Source organism: Pelobates fuscus, chromosome 5 (assembly GCF_036172605.1).
Source record: "Pelobates fuscus isolate aPelFus1 chromosome 5, aPelFus1.pri, whole genome shotgun sequence".
In the NCBI taxonomy this organism is placed as follows: domain Eukaryota; kingdom Metazoa; phylum Chordata; class Amphibia; order Anura; family Pelobatidae; genus Pelobates; species Pelobates fuscus.
In genome coordinates, this window is record NC_086321.1 from 68,852,743 (window position 1) to 68,872,556 (window position 19,814).

A 19,814-nucleotide genomic window follows, 5' to 3' on the forward strand; every position below is an offset into this window, starting at 1 on the left:
GTATTAGTTGCACGGGTAAATGTGTTGCAGCAGACGGAGGCTGTGATCAGAGGGAATGGCCTGAGTCCTTTTCATGTAGAGAATATTGTTATGTAAACAAAATGTTTACTAGACTTGTGCATTTGGTTTTCAAACAAATTGCGAATCATCCAAATTTTGGGCAATCGGTATTTCAAAATCTCAAACTCCAAAGTGCTATAGTGACCCACCCTGGAACAGTGTCCTGGGAACAGCTTCAAGTGATTAAGCTCTCCTGCAGAGAGTATAGCTGACCTACCCAAACACTTGTCCAGACTGAGTGAAGGGTGAAAAGTGTCAGGGTACCTGTGGTCTCTACCTCCGAAAGAGGTAGAGACTTAGCTGTTCCTCCATCCAGACGGTCTGATGGCTCCCTTCCCCGCGGTCTATCCGGTCATGCTAGGCCGGCCGCGAGGGAGTGACTGCCTTTTACAGCATCTAGGCAGGAAGTAGTCATCAGGACACTCCCCCGGAACAACCTGTCAGTCAATGGCTGCAGGACCAATCAGGACGCCTTGGAGGCGTGGTTACTGCTCTGAACAGGGTATTTAACAGAGCTTCTTTCATTAGCTCATTGCCCTGTCGTGGTTCTAGCTTGTTCTAGTCACTCAGTGCTTGTGTATTCTATTATCCCTTTTGGTTTTGACCCGGCTTGTTTACATTACTCTGCTTATCTCTGTTACCCTTGATTCGGCTTGTCTCTCGCTTACCTGTCTTCTGTTACCCTCGACCTCGGCTTGTCTTTGACCATTCTATACTGTACTACTTACGTTAGTCCGGCCATTCTAAGGTCCGGTATACGTATCTGGCTACTGTTTGTACTCTGCGTGTTGGATCCCTGTCCCGATCCTGACATTACGACAGGGCCAATGGATCCTGCAAGTACAAACACTCAGCTGGCTGCTCCTGATCCTAGGTTTGAAGCCATGGATCACAGAATGGATCAGATGGCGCTTGCGCTACAGGCTCTATTAGCTTGTGCCAATAACCCACCAGAGGAGATACGTAATACCCCTGTTTCTCCTGTCTGTTCAGGTCTAGAGGTAGCCACAGTGGGTGCTTCTTCTCGCATTACCCCCCCAGTACGCTATGGTGGGGCTCCTGAGAAGTGTCGTGGTTTTTTAAACCAAATTAGTATCCACTTTGAATTGCAACCTCGCTCTTATCCTACAGATAGGGCAAAAGTAGGATTTATTATCACCCTACTCATTGAGAAAGCTCTGAGATGGGCCAACCCACTATGGGAGAACGATAACCCATTAGTTTATAACTATAACGCATTTGTAGCTGCTTTTAGAAGAACATTTGACCCTCCAGGTAGAAAGGTTAATGCAGCCAGATTACTGTTGCGCCTGAGACAGGAGAACCGAACACTGGTGGATTATGCACTAGAGTTCAGGTCTCTGGCGGCAGAAATCAAGTGGAATGAGCAGGCGTATATGGATGTATTTTTGAATGGCCTATCTGATGTAATCCTTGATGAGGTTGCTACCAGAGAACTCCCTGAGAATTTAGAGGATTTAATTTCGTTCATCTCTCGTATAGATGAACGTCTAAGAGAGAGACAGAACACTCGAGAGAGGAACCAGAGACCTTCTTTTAGGTTAGCTCCTGCTTTTCCAAGTCCTGACTCCACGATATCTTTGCTTACTGAACCTATGCAGATAGGGTATACCCGCCTCTCTGAGGAGGAAAGACAGCACAGGAGAAGAGAGGGTTTGTGTATGTATTGTGGAGCCAAGGGTCATTTACTCTCGAACTGTTCTAACCGCCCGGGAAACGCTCGCACCTAAGTCCCTCTAGAGGACAGGCCTTGGGTGTTTCTATTTTGTCCTCTACTCCTAATTATAAGGATCACAGGCTTCTGCTACCAGTTTCCTTAACTTGGGGGAAGGAAGTAGTAAGGGCTATGGCATTGATAGATTCCGGTGCTGCTGAGAATTTTATCGACCAAGCCTTTGCTAGTAAGAACAATTTTCCATCCCAGCTAAGGGAGACACCTTTGGCCGTTGAGGCCATAGATGGTAGACCACTACTAGACCCTGTTATCTTTCGTGAGACCGTACCCATTGATTTAAATGTTGGTATCCTACACGTGGAGAATTTATCTCTTCTGCTCATTTCGTCTCCTTCCGTTCCCATAGTTCTGGGGTACCCATGGTTGAAAAAACATAACCCTATTATCGATTGGGAGTTAGGAGAGATACTCTCGTGGGGCCAGGGCTGCCAGGATCGGTGTTTGTGCAAGGTTTCTCCATTAGCTAATATTAACATACCGGAGAATCCTACTCAGTCCACAGAAAGACAAATACCAGACCTTTACCTAGACTTAAGGGCAGTGTTTGACAAGAAGAATGCCGATTCTTTGCCTCCACACAGGTCATTTGACTGTAAGATTAAGCTGCTACCCGGCACTATGCCTCCGAGGGGCCATGTATATCCTTTGTCTGTTCAGGAAAACTCGGTTCTAGAGGAGTATATTCGGGAGAATTTAGAAAAGGGATTCATCAGGAGGTCTTCTTCTCCGGCCGGGGCTGGGTTCTTTTTCATTAAAAAGAAGGATGGCACACTGAGACCTTGTATCGATTACCGAGGCTTGAATAAAATAACTGTCAGAAATGCCTATCCTATCCCACTGATTACCGAGTTATTTGATCGTCTTAAGGGCTCCAAAATCTTCACCAAGTTAGATCTCAGAGGGGCTTACAATTTGGTGAGAATCCAGCAAGGTCACGAGTGGATGACGGCATTCAATACCCGGTATGGCCATTACGAATACACTGTTATGCCATTTGGACTATGCAATGCTCCTGCAGTATTTCAAGATTTGATTAATGAGGTACTTAGGGAGTTTCAGCATGATTGTGTTATTGTTTACCTGGACGACATACTAATACACTCTAAGGAGATTGAGACTCACCATAGACAGGTCAGAAAGGTATTACACAAGCTGCTGCAACATGGTCTATATTGCAAATTGGAAAAGTGCAGTTTTGATCAGTCTCAGGTAGACTTTCTGGGATACGTGATTTCTGGGGAGGGTTTTAAAATGGATCCTGTAAAACTCCAATCTATTTTAGACTGGCCCTTGCCCAAAGGACTCAAGGCTATCCAAAGGTTTATTGGTTTTTCCAACTACTATAGGCGCTTCATTAAAGGATACTCCTCTATCATTGCGCCTATTACCAATATGACCAAACAAGGGGCTGATACTAAGTTCTGGTCTAAGGAAGCTCTTGGTGCTTTCAAGACTCTCAAGGAACTTTTTGCCTCGGCTCCCATTCTAGTCCATCCTGATACGACTCTGCCTTTCTTGCTCGAGGTCGATGCCTCTGAGACAGCAGTTGGGGCTGTTCTGTCTCAAAGGTTAGGGGTGGATAAACCGTTACACCCTTGTGGTTTTTTCTCTAAGAAATTTTCTGGGCCGGAGAGCAGATATGACATCGGGGAAAGGGAACTGTTAGCAGTCATTAAAGCCTTAAAGGAGTGGAGACATTTGTTGGAGGGGACCCTACACCCTATTACGATTTTGACGGACCACAAAAACTTGTCCTATATTGGGGAGGCTAAGCGCTTATCCTCTAGACAAGCTCGTTGGTCCTTATTCCTGACTCACTTCAATTATGTACTGACTTACAGACCTGGTTCTAAAAACTCTAAAGCCGATGCATTATCTCGCCAATATGAACCTTCTACTGTACCTGAACCAGTTCTTTCTTCTATAGTTCCGAAATGCAATATCATTGCTAATATGAATCTCAGGATTCATTCGCCATTACTGTCTGAGATCATTAAGTTGCAACATCTAGCACCTAAACAGACTCCTGCGGGCCGTCATTTCGTTCCTCCTGCTCTTCAACTCGAACTTTTACAGTGTTTACATAATAGCAAGATGGCGGGACATCCTGGTATTCGCAAAACTTACGCGTTGATCTCTAAGGACTTCTGGTGGCCTGCTTTACGGAGGGATATTGAGGAGTTCATCGCTGCATGTGAAGTTTGTACTAAAACCAAACAACCCCATACGCTTCCATGTGGATTCCTGCACCCCTTGGAGGTTCCAGAAAAACCATGGTCCTGTTTGGCCATGGACTTTATTGTCGATCTACCTATCTCTAAAAGACAGACTGTTATCCTCACCGTGGTTGACAGGTTTACTAAGATGGCACACTTCATTCCCCTGCCTAAACTCCCGTCTTCTCCCGAATTGGCAGAGATATTCGCTAAGGAGATTTTTCGCCTACATGGGATACCCTCTCAAATTGTATCGGACAGAGGCTCCCAATTTGTTTCCCGCTTTTGGAGGTCCTTCTGCTCTCAACTTGGTATTAAATTAAACTTTTCTTCTGCCTATCATCCTCAGTCTAACGGAGCTGCTGAACGTACCAACCAGAAAATCGAACAATATTTACGATGCTTTGTTTCTGAACACCAGGATCATTGGGTCGGTTTGATTCCTTGGGCGGAGTTTGCACACAACAATCTCGTTTGCGATTCTACTCATTCAAGCCCCTTCTTCATGAATTATGGTTTTCATCCGTCTATTCTTCCTTCGGATTCCCCTTCCCAGGGGGTGCCGTCGGTTGATGTTCATGTTGCCAATTTGAGGAAGTTGTGGGATCAAACTCGACAAATCCTTGTGCACAACTCTATGTTGGTCAAGAAACACGCTGATAAACGTAGAAGGGCGGCTCCGGTCTTTGTTCCAAGTGATAGGGTATGGCTGAGCACGAGGAATATCCGTTTAAAAGTGCCCTCCATGAAGTTCGCTCCTCGTTATATTGGACCCTACAGGGTGCTGACCCGTATCAATCCAGTTGCGTATCGTTTAGCTCTTCCTAATACCTTACGCATCCCGAACTCGTTTCACGTTTCATTGCTGAAACCACTCATATGTAACAGATTTTCCTCCACAATAGCCCCTCCTCGCCCCGTTCAGGTGGAGGGTCAGGAGGAGTATGAGGTTAACTCTATTATTGATTCTCGAATCTCCCGGGGGAGAGTACAATATCTGGTTGATTGGAAGGGATATGGTCCTGAGGAGAGGAGTTGGGTACCTCAGGAGGATGTTCATGCTCCCCGTCTCCGCAGGGCGTATCACTCTCGCTTCCCATCTCGTCCCGGTTCATTCCGCCCGGTGGGCGTATCTGAGAGGGGGGGTACTGTCAGGGTACCTGTGGTCTCTACCTCCGAAAGAGGTAGAGACTTAGCTGTTCCTCCATCCAGACAGTCTGATGGCTCCCTTCCCCGCGGTCTATCCGGTCATGCTAGGCCGGCCGCGAGGGAGTGACTGCCTTTTACAGCATCTAGGCAGGAAGTAGTCATCAGGACACTCCCCCGGAACAACCTGTCAGTCAATGGCTGCAGGACCAATCAGGACGCCTTGGAGGCGTGGTTACTGCTCTGAACAGGGTATTTAACAGAGCTTCTTTCATTAGCTCATTGCCCTGTCGTGGTTCTAGCTTGTTCTAGTCACTCAGTGCTTGTGTATTCTATTATCCCTTTTGGTTTTGACCCGGCTTGTTTACATTACTCTGCTTATCTCTGTTACCCTTGATTCGGCTTGTCTCTCGCTTACCTGTCTTCTGTTACCCTCGACCTCGGCTTGTCTTTGACCATTCTATACTGTACTACTTACGTTAGTCCGGCCATTCTAAGGTCCGGTATACGTATCTGGCTACTGTTTGTACTCTGCGTGTTGGATCCCTGTCCCGATCCTGACAAAAAGGAACCGGTTTCTTATGGTCAAGTTGCCTGCTTATATAGACAACCACCAGCCACACAATACAATGCAAGCCCCGCCTAAAGATCTCTGTGCCTGGGAGATAATTGAGTTAAAGACCAGTAAGCTAGGGTAAACACAAAATACAAAAGAAAAACATGAGTGGAGACTGGGTGAGCATCTAACGGAGGAGGTGAGTTCTACAGGTGCAGTCCTGGAGAAGTCTTGAAGGCGAGCATCAGAAGTGGGAGTACGGACAGAAAATAGACGTAAGTCTTCAGCAGAGCGTAAGGGCCTAGACGGGGCACACTTGTGTATTAGTGAGGATAGATAGGTGGGAGCAGCATTATGTAGAGATTTGAAAGCAAGAACCAGAATTTTAAATTGAGCCCTATATCTTACAGGAAGCCAATGTAGGGACTGACAGAAGGGTGGGGCGTGGGAAGTGCGGGCAGACAGGAAGATGAGCCTGGCTGCCGCATTCATTATGGACTGTAACAGCGCAAGTTGGGAGCACGTAAGACCACTGAGATATTATACATATTATACATCCCCAAATAGCCCTGATCTGGGTGCCCAAGTTCTCCATATAGCGCTCAGATCCATGCAGTGTAGGGGAAACGCCACCGTGTTAAAATTCTGACCAGCCGCATACGTGATCCTCTGCCCAAAATAGTTCCAGGGCATTCGGTGCTTTTGCAGGTCAACTTTCGGGAGCTCCTGCAGCCAAATTATGGAATGCTCCATCTGGCTCTCAGGGAGCATTTGTTCCACTTAGTCTCAGGCACCTTCCCTCCAAAAAGTGCTCTCCTGGCAGGTTGCAAAGTGGTTCAAAACCCCAGACCAAGTTGTCCAGGAATCACAAGGTCACCTCATGCAGAAAATAGTTCCATAACATTCGCGGCTGAGTCCCACTGAGGTGACCGGGAACCATGAAGTCCCCCTACCAAAAACACTCCCATAGCGGTCTCGGCTAAGTACCACTAAGGACCATTCATGGGTTTCCTCATGCAAATGGCTGCCAGTGAGATAGAGTTCGGTTCCATTTGAATGAAGGGAAAGCTGCTAATGGCGGCTCTGTAGGGTAACTGTCAGGATCCTATCCTGACAAACAAGACTTTTGTTCCTTTTATTTCTGTTCCTTTAAAACAAGTTCCTGCTCTGATTAATTTCTACCACTAGTTGCCTCACTTTCCTCTAGTTCTGAATACTCACCTGCATATCTTTGATTACTTCCGCTACAAAAGGCAACACCCAACTAACCTCATGGCCTGTACATTGAAGTTGGTGATTTACCTGAAACACTTCATATCCTGGCTCCTGTGAACCTGCTTCAGACTTACCTTCAAACCTGCTCCATACCAACCGGCTCCAGACTTATCCAGCCTGCCTCTGTAACCAGCCTACCTCTTTAATCAGCCTGCCTCTTTAACCAGCCTTCCACTTTTACCAACCTGCCTTTGTTACAACCCTACCTGAAAATTACAGACATTCTTTATTATTTGCAAGTAGCCTGTTCTGTGGCAAGTATCCTGTTTTGTGGCATATTGCCTAAATTCTGTTTTCCCTCAAGTTTCATAATATGTCTAAAAAAAACTAATACAGTACCTGAAGTCAACCCTGGCATAAGTCTCCTATCTGACCTGCTCAAGATCATGACAGTAACTCTCCAACCAGGAGTTTGTGGCAAACGTTCGTGTGAAGGAGCGTTTGTCACCTATAAATTATGTAATTTATAAATATATAATTAAATGGGTTTTTTTTTTTCTTTTCCTCCTCTTTTTCCCTCTGTTGGTTAATTCTAAATTGATCTGTGTAGCAAGTGGAGCGAAAATACAAATCAAAGTACTTCAAATTGTACACATAATAGTTATATTTTGCAGTGCACTGATTATCCAATTTCTGCATCATATTGATTTATCTGAATTGCTTGACTTGGAATGATTACATGGACGAAATTTGACAGAAGCAAAATGACCGAAATCTGGATCTCCCAATACAAAATGTATTTTCAGACAAATCTGTTGGAACAAACAAAATATTTCCACCGTACAAAAGTCTAATCATAACACAACACTATACTGTGTAATGTTTAAAAACGCATTATACAGAGAGAGAGTTTCTCCATTTCACTGAGAGAGCTCTATGTATATATATTATCTATTTGCACAAATATTTTGTAGTGTTTGTATTCTTGGGTTTTTAATTCAGCATAACTGATACTAAATAAATGAACTGATACATAATGAACTTAATAAATAAACCCTAAATAAAACACCTTTTTCTTTGAGTAATTATGAGGTGTTTTTTGTTGTTGTTTTAGTGTTGTTTTTTTGTTGTTGTTTTTTTGTTGTTTTTTTGTTGTTGTTTTTTTATTGGAGGGGAGGAGTTGTCCTATAACTCTTTTTTACATAGTTAATATTCAACATATTTCAGTATTGCATACTTTGAGAATATTTGGCTTTAGTTGAGAATAGACTAAATACAGTGCTAAAATAAACTTCAGATACAGTAGTGACTTCGCTTACTGCGCAGTCATGTTTGTTTATGTGTCTCTGTGTGTGGCTGTTTTCCTTTCTCAAACAGTATCCCCTTCTGTCGAGACAATGAGTCACGAACACATTAAAATTAGAAGCAGGATAAATTCTGAGTTCCTTTTAAATTCATACCAAGCAATGTTATGCCTATCGTTTTATGAATAACAGTGTTTACATCTCTATTCTCTATTGGATACATTTTGACTTTTCTCCTAGCGTGTTTTCCCGATGAAGCCATCCTTTCTTTAAAAATGTTCCACTTTTCTGAATAGCAGACTATCTAAAAAATATTCTGTGCTAAGCTGGAAGCTGAGGAACTTGCTGTCTGATAAGTTATAAAACAATAGTAATTCATTGTTTTGACAAATACAAGTAAGTGAGGCATATTCATACATATTGCATGTAAATAGATCTGACAGATCTGATAGCATCATTTGGAGGAGGTAATATTGAGAATATCAGATGACGAAAGCCACATTTTATAAAACACAATAAATATAGGTGTTTCAAAAGAGAAGAACATATTATTACCATCACAAGAGCACTTTTTTCTGAAATTTATAAAAATCATTTAAAATAGATAAAATAGGTGCAAACTGAAAAAAACTCCAAAAACTTAAATAAAAAATAAAAAGAATAAATACTTTCATGGCTTTTAGTGCATCCATCTATTTTAGCAAACTACAGGCACGATTGCAAGCAGTGCACCACTATTTTCAGATAAAAAGTTAGCAATATTTGGTTTGCTTTGGCTTCAGGTTTAATCGCAATCAAGGAACACAATACCACCACACCAGAAAAAGAAAAAATTATAATTATAAAAATTACCTATATCCGCCTTTTAAAATATAGTTAGGTTAGATATTTAACAATATTTTTCAAAATCCAAGATGTTTTTGAGGTGATAGTTGCACTTCAATTTGTTGTTGAAAGTCATCATGAAAAGTCCCAATGGGCTAATTAGGAACTGCTCAGCCTGGTACAAGATAAGATTCAAAGAAAGGCCCTCTCATTGCCACCACTTACTCATTGTGTGTGAGGAATGTGGCTGAGTATGATTGTATGTGAGACTTGGCTAAGTATGATGGTTGAGTGAGCATGATATATATGTTTGAAGTAGGCTGAATGCATTACAATTATAAAACAGACACAGAAGCACACACACAAAGATAGACACAGACAGTGAAAGATACATTCAGACATTCAGACAAACATGGACATTATTATTATTATTATTATTATTATTATTATTATTATTATTATTATTATTGCCATTTATATAGTGCCAACAGATTCCATAGTGCTGTTTACAATATTATAAGAGGGGGGGATTTAACTATAAATAGGACAATTACAAGGAAACTTACAGGAACGATAGGTTGGAGAGGACCTTGCTCAAACAAGCTTACAGTCTATAGGAGGCATTGGCGGATCCAGGGGGGGGGGCAACGGGGCAATTGCCCCCCCCGAGATTCTCCCCTGCCGGCTAGTGCAGGGCTGGCATTGCCCAAGTGCCAGCCCTGCATTGTGCCTGCAGACCGGGGAGGGAGATCAGTGATCTCCCTCCCCGGTCCGCAGGCACATTACTGACAGCCGACCGGAAGGGGAGGGAGAGAGGACCCGGGAGCTGTTACCAGCAGCTCCTCCGGGTCCTCCTCTCGCGAGATTTGGAGCGTTGCCGCGGTTACCACGGCAACGCTCCAAATCTCGCGAGAGTGAACTCTAGCCCTGGAGCGCGGGCTAGAGTTCACTGGAACCACTGGACCACCAGGGATTCCCCACTGGGACCACCAGGGATCCATAAATATCCCCCCTCCTCCTCAATAAAGGTAAGAAGGGAGGGGGGACATAAATATATTTTATTAAATACATTTTATTTTTTTTTTATTAAAAAGCCTCCCTTCCCTCCTCCCCTTCCCCCCATACACACTGCCCCACATACACTGCCCCCATACACACACTGCCCCCATACACACACTACACACACTGACCCCATACACACACTACACACACTGACCCCATACACACACTGACCCCATACACACACTACACACACTGACCCCATACACACACTACACACACTGACCCCATACACACACTGACCCCATACACACACTACACACACTGACCCCATACACACACTACACACACTGACCCCATACACACACTGACCCCATACACACACTACACACACTGTCCCCATACACACACTGCCCCATACACACACTGACCCCATACACACACTGACCCACAAACACTGCCCCACATACAAACACTACACACACTGCCCCCACATACAAACACTGCCCCCCATACAAACACTGCCCCCCATACACACACTGCCCACAAACACACACTGCCCACAAACACTGTCCCCATACAACACTGTCCCACAAACACTGTCCCCATACACACTGCCCCATACACATACTGCCCCGCACACACTGCACACCTATACACACACAGTGCCCTACACACACTGCTGCCCCCCATACACACATTGCCCCAAACACATACACACAGTGCCCCCCATACACACACTGCCCCACACAGACATACAGTGCCCCCATACACACACTGCCCCCTAACACACACACTGCCACCCTTACACACTCACACTCACTTCACCGCTCACACACACTGCACCTTTCACACACACTTCACCCCTAACACACACCACTTCTCCTATGCCCTATATCCCAGCAGACCCCAGGTAAGTTGTCAAACTGTTCTTAAACGGTATGACTACTTACTCTGGGGTGGGATCCTGGCACTACTGGCACCATAACTACTACACTGAGCTGTAGTGGTTATTGTGCTAGGATTATTTTTTTTAAATAATCTACAAGTGCCCCTCCCGAGATCAGGCTCTGGATCCGCCACTGATAGGAGGTGGGGTGTAAAACACATTAGCACAGGAAATAGCAATTAAATAAGGTGGGAATGAAGCAGAGCTAAAGGAGGGAGTAGAGTGCTGCCCTTCAGGAGAGAGCAAGAGACAGGTATGTGAGGTAGAGGTTACTCTGGAGGCCATAAGCTTTCCTAAAGAGATGGGTTTTAAGGCACTTCTTAAATGATTGAAGACTAGGGGGGAGTCTGATAGTGGTAGGCAGGCTATTCCATAGGAAGGGAGCCGCCCCTGAGAAGATCGGCAAGCTCATGTTGGTCGTATGCGTGCGAGCAGCAGACAGGAGAAGGTCACGGGCAGAGCGGAGAGACCGAAAAGGAGCATACCTATGGATCTGTGAAGAGATATAAAACATATACACAGGCAGGCCCATACAAACAGACACACAACAATACAGGCGTACACAGTCACACACAGACACACATATACACAGGCAGGCACACAGACACAAGTACACACACAAGCACACTTATAGACACAGACATACATAAAATGGCACTTCTTCAATGGGCCCGTCCATCCGTACTGGGAGAATCCCAGGGCCTGCTCACAATAGCAACCAGTGTGACCCTCATAGTTCTGTCCCTGACAAGTCCTTTGGGTTCAATTCTGCTACTGAAGTCCTGGCCAGTACACATTCTCAGCCAGAGAAAGAATGTACCATTAACTGAATGAAATCAAGGTTTTGTAAATGGATGTCATAGAATTTAGGTCTACAGTTACTAGCCAAAATGTCTAAGATGTTGGCATGCCAATAGAGGTATATCTTCCCCGTCCAGAGTTCACATGCAGACACAGATTTTCACAGCATTAATGTGATCCCCAACCTGCATGGAAACCAAACAGTTTTCTGCTGCATCAGGTATGGTATTTATTTAGTATTCCAAAACAAAAACAAGAGCTCTACATGTAGCTCAATGTCAGTCCAATATAATAGAAATATCAGATGATGTAGGACAATGTGTACCACGACAAACAGATGAACCAAATGTCAGCAGCTCACCAACGTTGTAGGACCAAATAACACTTAAACAATATCTTCTTTATTGTGAAATCATGTTAAATATTTGCCTTGGAAGTGTTTTGGCTCTGTCTCCCACTCTGGCAGCCTATAGACCCTGCTAATGGCTCTAAAGAGAAAGAGTCCAACATTAAAACAATGAAGAAACATTGTGACTTTAGAATTAAAAGTGCACTCCAGACACACACCATGTACCAACACAATTTAAGTGCATTTGAAAGATTTTTGGCTCATATTCATGCTGTAATTTTCTCCACATTCAAATCTCATTAGTTTTTTTTCCAGCATAACTCCACCCCCTTAGCTAAATCACTTTTTTTCATCAAAGCAACTTCCCTATTAGATGTACTCTGCGAATACTAAGATCAGCCAATGTAAGATCAGTGTACGGTGAGCTGCTGACATCCCACCACCACACAGCCAATCATTATCCTTTTACTAATTGTCCCCTCAGGGCCATCTTAAATGTTGATTAGACCATAGGCAAGCATTTGCTTGGGCCCCCTGGACCCTCTATTTTCTAAAGTAGAAAGGACCCTAGTGCAATAATTGTTTAAGCCCCCCCCTTCCCCATATTGCAAGGGTGGGCAAAAGGTAGAACCCTATCTGTTGTGCAACTCCAACAATGCTTTGACAGCTGGAGCTCTTCCATTTTCCCATGCTTGCAGGGTTCTGTGTAGCACTGAGCAGTGTTTGTGTATTTGAATGTAAGCATGTTTTTGTATGGAGTATGTTTGTGTAAATGTAGGGGTGTTTTGCATGTGGTGTTGGCTTTTGAATGTGGTGTTGGCGTTTGAATGCAAGCATGCATTTATGTGTATTGTTGGGTTTTGAATGCAGAGGTGTGTATATGTATATATATATATATATATATATACAGAGTATGTTTGTATGTAGTGTTGGCGTTTGAATGCAGGAGTGTGTTTGTATGTAGTGTTGAAGTTTGAATGCAGGAGTGTATTTGTGTTGGCATTTGAATGCTGAGATACATACACTGCTACACACACACATACTGATACACATGCACACTGTGATACACGCACATGCACACTGAAACACATGCAAATACACAGATATACACACTGACACACATGCAGTACAGACACACATACAGATACACAGCCTGACACACTCTGATACACAAACACACAGATATTAACACTGGTACACAAGCAGATACTCTGACATTCACACTGACACACATGCAGATATACTGTCAGACATAATTACACACTGACACACACAGATACACACACTGACAGACATGCTGACACACACATACACTGACAGACATACTGACACACACAAAAACTGACAGACATACTGACAGACAGACATACTGACAGACATACTGAAACACACATGACAGACATAGTGATACACAGGCAGACATACTGATACGCATTGTGATACACAGACTGACAGACAAAGTGACACACATTGACAGACATACTGATACACACATTGAAAGACATACTGACACCCACATTGACACACACTGGCAATCTGACACACACACAGAAACACGCTGACAGACATACTGACACACACACAGAGAGAAATACTGACATACACACAGACATATTGACAGACACTCAGACATACTGACACACACACAGACAGATATACTAACACACACACAGACATACTGACAGACACACACACAGACATACTGACAGACACACAGACATACTGACACACACTGACACTCAGACAGATATACTGACACACACACACAGACATACTGACAGACACACACACACAGACATACTGACAGACACACAGACATACTGACACACACACTGACACTCAGACAGACATACTGACACACACACAGACAGACATACAACATTTACTTTTGGAAACCCACCCTTCATTTTCCTACCTTTTGCTGGAGGGTGGCTTCCTGGAGTCCAGTGTGGTGCCTTAGGTTGTTGGGAGTAAGGATCAGACTCCCTAGCAAATAAGAATTTTCCCTTAAAGTTCAATGGGAAAAGTGGTGTTGAATTACTAAAGCTAAACTTATTTTTAGTTACAGTATCTTGCCCTTGGCATCAAAAACAATAAATGCACAGTGAAGCCACTGAGAAAATGACAATAATTATAGAATAAAATCATAAACAATTATAAAACCAAGCTTTGAGAAAATGTGCATGTGGTAAACCTTGGGAAAAAAATTAAGATTACATATTAAATTAAGGTTAACATGTATTGCAAGAAATTGGCAGAGCCTAGCTGCCAAGCTGATCGGACGCGTGCCCAATGAGCTCCTGTATTATCAGTCCTCACACAGTGTAAAACCACTTCACTGTGCACTAAACGAACAGGAAAGGAGCCGATGACTATGTGATATTATCTGACAATCTTTACCAACAGGAGCCTACGGGCAAAGGGGGCTGCTCCTCCTATTCCACCTTCCTCCCGTGCGACTCACTGTGGGAGGAAGTGACTCACGGCAGTCACTTACTCCCAGTGCTGCCGAAAAGCAAGGGCAGGGTTTCACTATTAAAGGGCCACCGTGCTCGACCGAGCCTTTGCTGATACAAGCCCACCGGGTGCCCGTAAGTCAACCTGGTGGGCCTGCTTGGTATGTGATATCCTGACTGCACTGACGGGCCCGTGGGGGATAAGGTAAGATTAGTGGGGGCAGCAGGGCCCACAGGGCAGCTGTCTTTTGCCCCCCAGCTGCCCCGTTTGCATCACGTTAAAGACTGCCCTGGGTCAACTTTACCCTTCGCAAGTATTTGAAATACTATAAAGATGCACTGTTTGCCCTCTAATCAGAAAGTAATTTATTTAAAAGGGAGACGTGGCTAAGGAATGGAGTTAGGCTGCATACAGAAGCAAAACCTTTTACTTTATATATGAAGAACTAAAGAGATTTCAGCAAGGAGAACAATACAACCAAAACCCATCAAATGTACTTAGGTTGACTTGGTGACCAGACAGTCCTTTCTACACGGTCACCTTAAGCAGATGCTCAAACATTTCCATATACTGCAGCCTGTGAGCTTTACAAATTACCATAATAATAGGATACTTACAATAAAAAGTGAAATAGTAATTAATTCCATACATTAAACCCTTAGTGATTAATGATAATGCATCCATAACTCAATATGGAGCAACACAACAATTGTCCATCAAAGCTTCCATTTTTCATGTCTGCAAATAAGATAATGTCACACATACTTAATGATGTAACACATTTGTACAAACTCTATATCATAAGAGGCAACAACACCTGCTTTATTGGACGCTTAGCTTCCACTAATTATAAACTAGCCAAGACATGTATGTTCCATTGTAGCCCTAGAAAAAGCCCCCCCCCCCCCCAGCTGTAGCCATAACCCCATACACAACCCCAATCTTAGCCTTAACCCTAAACTAGTCATAAGACTAACTTTTGCCTTAATCCTAAATATAGCCATAAGTCTATCCTTGGCCATATTATCCTATCCAAGCTACAGTTGCAAGAAAAAGTATGTGAACCCTTTGGAATGATATGGATGTCTGCACAAATTGGTCATAAAATGTGATCTGATCATCATCTAATTCACAACAATAGACAATCACAGTCTGCTTAAACTAATAACACACAATGAATGAAATGTTGCATTGTTTTTATTGAACACACCATGTAAACATTCACAGTGCAGGTGGAAAAAGTATGTGAACCCTTGGATTTAATAACTGGTTGAACCTCCTTTGGCAGCAATAACTTCAACCAAACATTTCCTGTAGTTGCAGATCAGATGTGCACAACGGTCAGGAGTAATTCTTGACCATTCCTCTGTACAGAACTGTTTCAGTTCAGCAATATTCCTGGGATGTCTCGTGTGATTCGCTTTCTTGAGGTCATGCCACAGCATCTCAATTCGGTTGTGGTCAGGACTCTGACTGGGCCACTTCAGAAGGCGTATTTTCTTCTTTTTAAGCCATTCTGTTGTTGATTTACTTCTATGCTTTGGGGCATTGTCCTGTTGCAACACCCATCTTCTGTTGAGCTTCAGCTGGTAGACAGATGGCCTTAAGTACTCCTGCAAAATGTATTGATAAACTTGGGAATTCATTTTTCCTTTGATGACAGCAATCTGTCCAGGCCCTGACGCAGCCCCAAACCATGATGCCCCCACCACCATACTTCACAGTTGGGATGAGGTTTTGATGTTGGTGTGCTGTGCCTCTTTTTCGCCACACATAGTGTTGTGTGTTTCTTCCAAACAACTCAACTTTGGTTTCATCTGTCCACAGAATATTTTGCCAGTACTGCTGTGGAACTTCCAGGTGCTCTTGTGCAAACTGTAAACGTGCAGAAATGTTTCGTTTGGACAGCAGTGGCTTCCTCTGTGGTATCCTCCCATGAAATCCATTCTTGTTTAGTGTTTTACATATTGTAGATTCGCTAACAGGGATGTTAGCATTTGCCAGTGACTTTTGTAAGTCTTTAACTGACACTCTAGGATTCTTCTTCACCTCATTGAGCAGTCTGCGCTGTGCTCTTGCAGTCATCGTTACAGGACAGCCACTCCTAGGGAGAGTAACAGCAGTGCTGAACTTTCTCCATTTATAGACAATTTGCCTTACCGTGGACTGATGAACAGCAAGGCTTTTGGAGATACTTTTATAACCCTTTCTAGCTTTATTCAAGTCAACAATTCTTAATCGTAGGTCTTCTGAGAGCTCTATTGTGCGAGGCATCATTCACATCAGGCAATGCTTCTTGTGAAAAGCAAACCCAGAACTGGTGTGTGTTTTTTTATAGGGCAGGGCAGCTGTAACCAACACCTCCAATCTCATCTCATTGATTGGGCTCCAGCTGGCTGACATCTCACTCCAATTAGCTCTTGGAGATGTCATTAGTCTAGGGGTTCACATACTTTTTCCACCTTCACTGTGAATATTTACATGGTGTGTTCAATAAAAACATGGCAACATTTCATTCTTTGTGTGTTATTAGTTTAAGCAGACTGTGGTTGTCTATTGTTGTGACTTAGATGATGATCAGATCACATTTTATGACCAATTTGTGCAGAAATCCATATCATTCCAAAGGGTTCACATACTTTTTCTTGCAACTGTATAACCCCAACCCTTGAAATGGCTCTAACTTTAGCCATATCCCTAACCTTAGTCATACCCTTAACACGTTAACCATTACAATAAAATATATACTTTTTTACTTGTATTCCATCGCATTTTATAATAAGTAAAAGAAAAATTTACACATCTGATGAACACGACTTTAAGAGCAGCGATGCAGGATCGCTGTGTAAAATAAATGGCACATGAAGCAGTATAGCGAACAAAGTGACAGGTAGGTGATGTTTCTGTGGTCAACATAAATTACATAAGTATCATATGGAGGGGGTTGAGAGAGTAAAAAGGAAATGAGAAAAAACTAATTTAACAAAGTATAAAATAGTTTATTTGATAAAAAATATATTTTATGTTTTATACAGATTCTAGATTGGATATCTTAATGGATGTTTTTTTAATATATATGTTTACATGTTAGGATGTTTTAAATGAAACATACGAGATTGTCTGTTAAATGTGTTAATTATGTGTTTACTAAAGTTAATTCTATAGCATTAATTAGCAAGCTTGAACTTGAATTGAGTTTGGGACCTTCCAAGCAATGTGTGCATTATGCAAGATAAGGTCTATTATTAAGTATACTTGGAGATTTGTTTCATTACAAACTGCAATTCCTCCTAATTTGTGCCGATCCGCTGATTGTACTAATTCCTGAACTCTGAGTCGAAGTGTGGCTGAATCACAAACCAAATGACTTGCGCAATGGCCGAGCATGTTCATATGATTCAGAATGAAAAATTATCAATGATTGATGATTAATGGGAAATAAAATATGATTAATGACTGGTGAACAGCCACTAAATGTTAATTGTACTCACTGATCAAGTGAGAAGTGACCAATAGATATATATACATATAAATATAGCTTTTTTTTTAAAAATATTTTTCCTCTTCTTCTCTTTATCGGTTACGTTTTCTCACTCGTTCTGTGAACCAAATGGTGGGAAACTTTGCCTATCAGTGAACAGCAAAATATAAATATAGTACTTATATCATGTGTATATTTTGTAGTACACTGACTGACCCATTTTTGCTCCTTTCTGTTTTTTATGATTTGTTTCCCCAACTCTTTCCTCATTACTGAAACGTGGGTGGACAAGCCAAACCACATTATGGACAAAATTCAGGTGTCCCAACATATTTTTATTTTTGAGATGAAACAACTTTTTACACTGTGCCCAAGTCTATTATTAAATACCCCTAGTAGGAATAATTTATTTGTGAGTAGCTCACACTTTCTATAGGATATTCAATAAAAAAATACTGTATTTTAATGATCATTTGGTACAACTCGTTTTGTGCATGGCTGACTTTCAGTCAAAAAAAGCATCAACAAATTCCACAGTATTATACAATAGGTGGAGTAGCAGAAATATATTTGCAACAAGGCGAGCTGGACACGCAGTAACAGAAGGTGTTGAGGGCCCTGCTGGAACGAGCTTACATTCTAATGAGAGTGGGGTAAAGTGGATCAATAGGTAAGACTAGGATGTTTTTCGTGTAAAGGAAAAAGTTGGTTACTAGAATAGTTTACATTACAGTGAAGTTTATTTGATGACATGGTTGCAGGAGAAGAAGTAGGATGGGTTATCAAGGTGCAGGGAGGTATTATTGATATACTTTCTTAAGGAAGTGAGTTTAATGGTCTTTTGAAGTAACTGAGACTCGGCGAGAGTCTAATGGAGCAGGAAAGGGAGTTCCATAGGAACGGTGCAGCCCTAGAGAAGTCTTGAAGGTGGGGGTCAGAGGTGCCATGAATCTGGATGTAGCTCTGTTACCTCTTATTGTCATTCAAAGATCATTTTATTTCCAACTGTATCACGCTCTATACTCTAATGCTGAGTTATTAGACATTTAAACAACCCTTTTGCTCATGAGCTGTATGTAATATTTGTTTTATTGTGATCCTCAATGTTTTAAGCAGTCAGCTTTTTACTGCCTTTTATTTTCAATTACATATTTGCATAAATATGTAATTGCCTATTTTGGAAAATATAACTCTCAGAGAAAGCAAAGAGCTCTGTGATGATGGAATAAATATATCTAATAAGTGCAACTCATGTGCTATCAATTTCTATAGTTTTTTTTTCTTCCTGAAAGTAAATCTTCCTTATCCATTGAAACATTACCTCCCCCTAGTGTACATGCTTGGAATTACTGTCAGTAGGAGAAAAAGAAGAAACTTAATTACACTTTGCATCTTCTCAGCTGAAATTTGTCTGACAATCGTCAGAAAATGATCTGAATCTCCCAGCCATTTAATTAAAGCAATGCATTTTTTTTTTTAATTAATATTATCACTTATTTATAAAGTACCACTTTTGCGTTAAATAATAAAAACAAAATAAACCAAATAAACAATTGAAACATTGTACTTAGCTGGAGAGATAAAATGCCTTCTTCTTTGCCAAATCTGAAAATCATGCTAATATATATATATATATATATAGTAACCTATGTCCCGTTTATTTTGGCAATGTCCTCACTGATCTTGCTTGTTTGCTGGCA